The sequence below is a fragment of the Hyla sarda genome, chromosome 3 (assembly GCF_029499605.1).
Source record: "Hyla sarda isolate aHylSar1 chromosome 3, aHylSar1.hap1, whole genome shotgun sequence".
Taxonomy (NCBI): Eukaryota; Metazoa; Chordata; class Amphibia; order Anura; family Hylidae; genus Hyla; species Hyla sarda.
This window is the reverse complement of record NC_079191.1, coordinates 191775567-191783778: the sequence shown is the minus strand read 5'-3', so window position 1 is coordinate 191783778 and position 8212 is coordinate 191775567.

Sequence of the window (8212 nt, the reverse complement as noted above, 5' to 3'; positions counted from 1 at the left end):
AACCTGAACAAGATTTGGAAACAGGGCTTGGCATTGAAAGCTGAGCCCTGACTTCCCAAGTAGGGAAAGTTATGGTGGGAAAGAATAGAGATATTCCAGCACTACATGGGCTTTGGGACGCAACTTTGACACTTGGCACCAGAGAATAAAAGCATTTTCTATGTTCTGGGAAAACAAGTCTGATCTATGGATGTCCCACCTCACAGGACTTAAAGGATCTGTTGGAGATGTCAGTGTCAAAGGTCTTGTGGAGTCAATGCCATGATTTGTCAAAGATCGGTATGTATGTATGTTTATTTTTGTATGCATCCTAGATATACAAAAAATGTATATAGAGCTCCTCAGAAACTATGGTGTAAGTGACCAGCAATGTATATGTACATAGCTTTGTGCAAAGTGCATAGAGCAGTGCTATGGCAGTATTAGGGTATGTTCACACTACGGAATTCCGTGGTGTAAACTTAACATTAGTGTGAATGGGTCTCCGCGAGACCCGTTCACACTGTGGAATTTCAGCGGCGGACAATTCCACCGCTGAAATTGTTCCGCACAGAGAATGAACATGTTCATTCTTTGTGCGGAAGTTCGCGAGCACTGCATAGCCATCAATGGTGACAGCTCAGTGCTGCGCGGTCCTACAGCCACCACTGGCTGCCAGGCTGAATCTCTGCTCGCTGAATTCAGCGAGCGGAGATTTCATTCACGCACTGTAGTGTGAACAAACCCTTACATCCTAACATGCTACGCCAAAGCAATCTTGTTGATACTGGCTATAGCTGTAGAGACATCATTGATCGTTCACCAAGGTAGACAACTTTATTTTCAGAACACTTTTTTGTGAAAGAAAATGAAATATCTTATCAGGGGAGGTAGAAACAAGGCGATAACTCATCATAGGTAATACCCTTTCCTTACAATTTAACAGTTAATTGCCGCACATTGTGATTTCCAGTTTTGGTCAGAGGGGCGGTTTTCACTTTAACATCAGGATGTCCTATCAACAGGCAATATAAGCCCTGGAAGACGGCATCCATTTTAGGACATCGTCAGTCGTCATCCGTAAATTCATCCCGCGTCAGGCGAAACAGCATCCCACCTCCTCCCTCGTCAGCCGCAACTCGGTAACCCATCAGGTGAAACAGCTGACGCTGCATAGCATGTATAGCCGAAACTGTGAAACTTGCACGTGTACTACAGACATTACATGTTCTACAGAGTCTGTATAGCAGAGTGGACACTGAATAGCATGTACAGCAGAACCTGTATAGCAGAGAGCCGACACTGACACTACTCTGCTACACGACAGGAAGGTTTTTTGTCTGAGGGATGACAGAGATTTTCGGATGAGGGAGTTTTTGGATGGTAGAGGAGGGAGGAGGGAGTTGCGGCTGATGCCTGAGGGAGATTGGTCCGAGGGAGAAGGCAGGACGCTGTTTCACCTGACTTGGGATGGAATTACGGCTGACGACTAACTGATGTCCTAAAAGGGACACTGTACTGGATTCCTTCAATGGGCCTTAAACTATGGCTTTGTAAAACGCATTGTACACTGATGTGAAATACATGTACACTTAGTTTTGTAGTTAGGAATTTCAGGCTACATGGCACAAATCATTTGAATGTAAAACCCATAACCCACACACCATGCAAGCCTAGCATATCTATCTATACATTTAGAGTTTAGTCCTTCTAGGAAAGATGTGTTATCCTATAATCATTTCCAATTTCTTCTTCATTTGAGGAGTGTGGAAAACAATTGCAACATCTTGGTCAGTTATGTTATCTTATACGTAAGAGCACTTTCCAGAATGAGTCAATATAGTTATCTTGCTCTCACTTAAGGAAACACCCTTTTTACTATGTGTCATAAAGTAGATTTCCATTCTTGTTTTTTATCCTAGTGATTTATAGCTCCTGTTTAGGTTTACCAGAGGATATCAATAGCTTGTGAGACCCTTTCCAAGTATAAAAACAGGTGTTCAGCCCCTCTAGATATTAATTGGGTTTAAGATTATCAAGTTGGCACAGGTAGGCGAACAATGAGCTAAGCGAGATAATGAATCTTTTATGTAGCATAACCAAATGAAGAAATGATGAGAGATCACTCACTGTAAAACCTCACAGGACCACATTGAATTCCACTATGATAGTAGTGACAGCAACTGTTTCACACCAACATGGTGCTTCGGCAGAATATGATCTTCACCTGTGTGAATGGAGGTATAAAGCTTACATCCCAGGTGACATAGGTGAGGGAGGCATGTACATACACACGGCTATACAAAAACTGCAAAATTAAAACAAATCAGTATCCATCATAAACAACAATGCTTAAGCAAGCATGCTAAGATCTTTTCTGTCATGAAGCCCTGAACTACCTACCGCTTTTGTATCTATGATCCAGCAAGACATACGCTTGTCCATGCCATCCTGTGTAGACACTCTTTTGCTTTTAAAGCTTTTATAATCTCCATTGTGCACGTCCCGCATATGTAAGAATATTGGGGTGCTCCCTTACCCGTTTTTGGGGAATACACACGTTCCCTAAATCAAGTATTAAGTGCTCTGACCACTCAGCCGACATAAAATTGCTTGCATGGACAAAGGATGGCATAGACAACGCCTGTTGTGCAAGAACAAATGCAGTCCTGGACTCGTATGGGTAAACCTCCTTACGTAAGATTTTTAATTGTAAGAATAAAGAGCCACATCTAAAATTCCCTTTGGGGATGGTCTTAGTCAACCACTGAAATTCTTTAGAATTCTGCATGATTTTGTTATGGGTTAAAGTCTCCCCAATACTGCACCATCTTTTAAATTAGATCAGTGGTTTTGATTTACCTATCTCCCCGAGATCTTCATTGTTTTGAATGATATACCAATTCTTGTTGATGATCTCTCATCATATCTTTATGAGTGATCTCTCATCACTTATTCATTTGGTTATAAGAAGAAATGATATGGCTGTCCTTCTAGTGGTCTCTGCCAGTGATATCTCATATCTCATCTATTTATTCTCAAATGGCTTATGTGCTGCTGGTTGTGAAACACACAGTGGCGTACCTATAGAGGTTGCAAAGGTTGCAACAGCAACAGGGCCTCATTCCACAACACTACATCCTCTACATTCTATGCTGTAGCAGGCTGACAGGACCCAGGCCCATCACTGCCAGCACATTTTTTTTAAACTTTAATTCTGGCCATGCCCTTTAAAAATCAGTGCAGGGGCTGCTGTCCCCACATAGGCACGCATCTCTGCTCCAGGCCCCCGACATGTGCCAACCTCTGACCCCGCTACATCCCCAGTAGTGGCAGTGGTGCAGCAGCCTACACCTACCAGCACCTCAGAGGGTGAGTGAACTGACTGCCTGGCTGGAGATTGAGGAGGATAGGGAAGGATGTGCGTGAGGAGAACGCGGACCGGGGGGGGGGGGGGTGAGCAGAACAAGAACCGGAGGGAGAGGGGGTTGCTGGTGGTGAGATGCAAGATGACCAAGGGCAGGGGAGGATATGCAGGCAGATAAGCGGACAGAGCATGGGGGGATATGTATATGTATGAATGATTTTTGTTTGTATGAATGATGTGTGTGTGTCTGTATGTATGATGTGCGTTTATATGATAAATGTGTGTATGTATGATAAATGAGTGTATGCTTATAGATATGTGTATGTATGATAAATGTGTGTAGGATAGATGTGTGTATATGTGATAGATGTGTTGTGATAGAAGTGTGATAGATGTGTGTGTATGTATGATGTATGTATGTATGATAGATGTGTGTATATATGATAGATGTGTGTGCATGATTGATGTGTGTGTGATAGATGTGTGTATGATCGATAGATGTATGTGTGTATGTATGCATGATGGATGTATGTATAATGGATGTGTGCATGTTTGATAGATGTCACCGAGGAAGAGCGTTCGCGCTTGAAACATGTCTGACTAGTGTGCTTTTACTGTTTGCTCCTCACTGAATAAAGCTGCCTTCACTGCAGTGCTGGACTCCTTCTTCATTTCCAGTATCCGGGGCGCCTGGCCAGGCACCGGTCCGTGCACAGCACGACACGGGAGGTGAGCTGGATCTTCTTCATTTCTTTGATGATAGATGTGTGTATGATGTGTGTATGCATGATAGATGTGTGTATGTATGATTGATGTATGTATGTATGATAGATGTATGTAAGATAAATGTGTGATATATCATGCATACACATATCTACCACACACATATCTATTCACATACATTCATACACACATACATTCATCCATCATTTATCATACACACATCTATCATACATATACCAGTCATATACAAATCTATCATAAATACATATATACACTGTACATCAATTCGGAGGGTTGGGGGCCAGGGGGTGATTGGGTATAAGTCGGCCTAGAGCTGCATAAAACAAAAATATATTACTGATGGGTTGGGGAATATTGTTGCTCTCCAGCTGTTTGACAGCCTTCTGGAGCAGGACTTAGGGGTTTAGGGAGGGGAGCAGAGGATTCTGGAGAGAGCTTATGGGTCTGTAGAGAGGGGGGAGGAAACGGGGACACAGTGTGTGGCAGGGTTATATTTAGAGTGTACAGTGTGTGGCAGTCTTCTGTTCAGGAGACAGTGTGGCAGTTTTATATGCAGGGGATACAGTGTGTGATAGTAATATATTAGTGGGTACAGTAAGTGGCAGTATTACATTAAGAGGGTACAGTGTGTGGCAGTATTATATTCAGGGGACAGTGTGTGACAGTATTATATTCATAGGGTATAGTGTGTGACAGTATTATATTCAGTGGGTACAGTGTGTGGCAGGGATATTTTCAGGGATACAGTGTGTGGGAGGGCTATATTAAGAGGGCACAATGTAGCCAAGGTTATATTCAGAGGGAACAGTGTGTGGCAGTATTATATTCAAAGGGTACAGTGTGTGGCAGTATTATATTCAAAGGGTACAGTGTGTGTCAGGGATATATTTAGAGCATACAGTGTGTGGCAGTATTCTATTCAAGAGACAGTGTAGCAGTATTATATTCACGGGGATACAGTGTGTGATAGTAACATATTCAGTTGGTACAGTAAGTGGCAGTATTACATTCCAAGGGTACATTGTGTGGCAGTATTATATTCAGGGGACAGTGTGTGGCAGTATTATATTCAGTGGGTACAGTGTGTGGCAGGGATATTTTCAGGGACACAGTGTGTGGGAGGGTTAGATTCAGGGGGCACAGTGTAGCCTGGGTTATATTCAGAGGGCACAGTGTGTGGCAGTATTATATTCAAAGGGTACAGTGTGTGGCAGTATTATATTCAGGGGTACAGAGTGTGGAAATAATTAAATTCAGGGGGTATAGTATTTGGCAGGGTTATAATGAATATTGTCTTCATATAGAGGGGGAGAATCTGCAAACAAATTAAGGAATCAATGATGTCTGGGCGTCAGACTCTGCAGAGAAGATGTAGCTGGAAGAAGTCCTGGCATCTGGACCAGATGAAGAAAAGTAAAGACAACAGAGAAGATGTCACTAAAAGGCCGTTACATATCAGAACTACAGGTCAAGGCCTGACTTATTTAGAAAAATGTACCAGAAGAAGTATACCGGACATAGAAGATGTCAAAAACAGTACTAAAATTGATTGGAGGACTCAAGAAAATGTCTTAATCAGGAAAAGCCCTTTGTGAAGTAAGAAAAATTGAAAGAATAAGAAAGTCCCCACAGTGGATTGATTGGTGTTACACAGAGTTGTGGCTGCCCCACAACCCACTCAGGTGAGCAGCCATATCGGCTGTGTATGATATTGTGATAACCTGCCATACTTTTTTACTCTATGAGGCGCTATGCCTTTTTTCTTTTTTATTACATGAGAATAAGGAAGTGCAAGCATTAATTCATGTACCGTAATTAAGAATGTACAGTATTCTTTAGCAACAGTACATACATACTGGAATCATAAACCTATTGATTTAGCAATCTGTCTGATAAGTCTGTCATAAGTCAAGGAAAGACCTTTATGACCAACCATGCCCTATTAGGTTGTTTTCTTTATTTCTTCCGTTGGGATCAGCACATATGAATAGTTGAACTTGAAATACACATGGTGACTTTTTTCATCCACTTACTACTATATAACTGTTGTTAATTATAATCAGATCCAGGGTGTGGGCACATTAGACTTTTTGGCTTTAACCCCTTAAGGACTCAGCCCATTTTGGCCTTAAGGACTCAGACAATTTAATTTTTACGTTTTCATTTTTTCCTTCTCGCCTTCTAAAAATCATAACTCTTTGATATTTTCATCCACAGACTAGTATGAGGGCTTGTTTTTTGCGCGACCAGTTGTCCTTTGTAATGGCATCACTCATTATATCATAAAATGTATGGCGCAACCAAAAAACACTATTTTTGTGGGGAAATTAAAACGAAAAACGCAATTTTGCTAATTTTGAAAGGTTTCGTTTTCACGCCGTACAATTTATGGTAAAAATGACGTGTGTTCTTTATTCTGAGGGTCAATACGATTAAAACGATACCCATTATTACATACTTTTCTATTATTGTTGCGCTTAAAAAAATCACAAACTTTTTAACCAAATTAGTACGTTTATAATCCCTTTATTTTGATGACATCTAACTTTTTTATTTTTCCGTATAAGCGGCGGTATGGGGGCTCATTTTTTGCGCCATGATCTGTACTTTTTTTTGATACCACATTTGCATATGAAAAACTTTTAATTAATTTTTTATAATTTTTTTTTAATAAAATGCATTACAAAAGTAGGAATTTTGGACTTTTATTTTTTTTTTCGTTCACGCCGTTCACCGTACGGGATCATTAACATTTTATTTTAATAGTTCGGACATTTACGCACGTGGCGATACCAAATATGTCTATAAAAAATGTTTTTTACGCTTTTTGGGGGTAAAATAGGAAAAAACGGACGTTTTACTTTTTTATTGGGGGAGGGGATTTTTCACTTTTTTTTATACTTTTACTTTTACATTTTTTTACATATTTTTTACACTTGAATAGTCCCCATAGGGGACTATTCATAGCAATACCATGATTGCTAATACTGATCTGTTCTATGTATAGGACATAGAACAGATCAGTATTATCGGTCATCTTCTGCTCTGGTCTGCTCGATCACAGACCAGAGCAGGAGACGCCGGGAGCCGCACGGAGGAAGGAGAGGGGACCTCCGTGCGGCGTTATGAATGATCGGATCCCCGCAGCAGCGATGCGGGCGATCCGATCATTCATTCAAATCGCAAACTGCCGCAGATGCCGGGATCTGTATTGATCCCGGCACCTGAGGGGTTAATGGCGGACGCCCGCGAGATCGCGGGCGTCGGCCATTGCCGGCGGGTCCCTGGCTGCGATCAGCAGCCGGGATCAGCCGCGCATGACACGGGCATCGCTTGGGCCCGCGGTTATGCATAGGACGTAAATGTACGTCCTGGTGCGTTAAGTACCACCTCACCAGGACGTACATTTACGTCCTGCGTCCTTAAGGGGTTAAAAAAAAAATAACTGTCCATAGGGAGAAGGTGTAAAATGTGTTACTGTGTTACTGTTTAAAACAGCAAGTGGCTTGTCAAGTATATCACTGTTTAAATCAAGCCTTAATGTTTAGCATATTTTTAATGATTTTTGATTTTTTTCTCTACTTTTTAATTTTACTACATTTGACTATACTGCATTTTAAAATAGTCCTTAAACTTGCCGTTTTCATCCTGGTCATTTAGTCGTATGAGAACTGTTCTGAAGAGAAAACAAAATGAAAGTTAACCCCTACATATAGATAACAGAGGATTTACTACCCTTTCCCTGCACAATGACCTTGGCGCAGGTCACAGAGCATACCTAGAAATCTTTTTAAAAGAAGTCAATTAGATGAATCAATTGCTTCATGTCCATGCAGCTGCTATAAAGCATGTCTCCATGTGCTGTTGACAAAGTAGATCAGAAACTCACGTAATAATGCACTAATATGTAATAAACAATTTACAAAAATTTTTAAATTATTACAATTAATAAATAGAAAATAAAGGACATGTTTTAATATCTGCCTTTAAATAGTAAAAAAAAAAATCTAGATGACACATTTTCTTTAAGCCTGTCTTGCAACATACTGTCTTTACTCACTGGTAAGTGTACTTTGTCCTGAGAATAAATTGTGTTAACCTCACCCAAGCAGGGAAATCCTC